The 1,816-nt window shown below is 32.6% G+C and overlaps 1 pseudogene; it reads left to right on the top strand.

Moving 5' to 3' along the window:
• Positions 1–263: 263 nt before the first annotated feature.
• On the top strand, positions 264–1,564 carry LOC18101172 (uncharacterized; annotated as a pseudogene).
• The last annotated feature ends 252 nt before the right edge of the window (positions 1,565–1,816 follow it).

Here is a 1,816-nt window from a genome sequence, read left to right as displayed (position 1 = left end):
GATTTTTATTGTCATTCTGATCCAACTAATTCCCCTTTCATTTTATTACAAAAAATTATTTTGTTCACAAGGAAAACCAAATCTTAACAGTACAACCGCCTCTCTTTGGTACTTCAATCTAGACATACTAGAATGCGTAGCATATAAACATTTGTAAGTTATTCCAACATCAACCATCTCTCATATGCTTTACCATTATCAATTTTTTTCTAACTAATTATTTTTTCACCATCTTTTTGAATCAATTGTACACGCAACTTTGCATAACTACCCGTTGAAATACAACAACTCCCTTCATCATCAAATGTTGTTTTATCGAAAGAGGAACAAATCAAAGAAAATAGGAGAACAATACATGAGATTCTTTGCATGAATCCTTATGAGCACAAGGTTATTTTTTAAACCCTTTTATTATTAGCTTTGATAACATGCTTTACCTTTTTCATATAATTAGTTTTTTTAATTTCATTTAACCACACTCCTAAAACATATATTTCCTTTCTATTACCAGCATCTAAGATTCACCTGTCAAGCTTTGATTGTTGACTTTGATTTTGCCAATGGCTGGTGGTATCCAAGCTGTCCAAATACAACAAAAAACTTAGTGGGGGCGAAAACAATTACACATGCATGGATCATGATGCTATCACCTCTCTTCTAGTTCCATGGTAACTCATCTAATTTCACAACTAAAGCAATATTAAGTTGTTAAATAAAAAAACTATGTTCCTCAGATATATTATCATACACTTCTCATTAATGAACATGTCATCAATTTTATATTATAGGTTTTGCTTAGAATGCATTCTTACCGATGGAGAAGATGTCACTAATTTTTTTCTATTTGGGAAAACTGCTGCTAACTTTTTTGGATCATCAGCCCAACATTATGTCTATGATAAAAATTTTATTGATCCCTCAGTTATTCCTCCTACCATGGCTACAAAGTTAAACAAAAGCATGATTTTTCAGCTTCGATTTGGTGCTTTCAGATCCACCACCAACAGATATGAGATTATCATTACAAATATCTTTGACAACACCACAAATAAGAGCATCCATCCTCTAGAAACACCAACTACAGAAGCTAAATCAACTGCTACATCCAAGACATCTACTCCATTATGCTCTATAAAACAGCTTCTCATAGCTCCATCAACTCCACAAAATACTGTCACACAACTCAGGATTGCTCCTAATTCCTTGGAGACACCACCTCAGAACATATCACCAAGCAAGGAAACAAGCAAAAATAGTGAAGCACGACGTGCACTTGATTTTGAAGCTACAACACAACAACTTAGGCAAGTTTACATTTCCCCACACTTTCTTTACACTTTTTTTTTTCCTTGACACATGCTAAATTAGATGCTTCTTAACCTATGATTCTTCTACCATGCATCTCTTTAACTTCTTTGATTACAATAGTCATGAAGATGAGCATGGCAAAGCAATTGAAGTCCAAGGAAACCTGGGAAACATAGCTACATCTGAGACATTTGATCACTCACTTCCACCTTTGAAAAAACTACGGACAACATCCTCATCATCCTCAAAGGTTTGATTTTTAACCTCACATTCTTATAAATCATTGTCCATTTTGTCCAACATGCCTTTTATTTGTTATTTATTTTCTAATTTTATTTCTCTTTTATTATTTTACATTTACCTGTTTCTCTTCACTTCACAGCCTATAATTGATGAGTTCTTCTCTTCTTTACATGCTAATTATAACATTGAATACAATTCTTAAAAGAGAAAAAATCATTCCCTGGCTAATTTATATATCAATATTAATAATTTTCATTAAAACCAA

The sequence above is a fragment of the Populus trichocarpa genome, chromosome 7 (genome assembly GCF_000002775.5).
Source record: "Populus trichocarpa isolate Nisqually-1 chromosome 7, P.trichocarpa_v4.1, whole genome shotgun sequence".
In the NCBI taxonomy this organism is placed as follows: Eukaryota; Viridiplantae; Streptophyta; class Magnoliopsida; order Malpighiales; family Salicaceae; genus Populus; species Populus trichocarpa.
The sequence above is the reverse complement of the archived record's forward strand: the minus strand, read 5'-3'. Positions and strand labels throughout refer to the sequence as shown.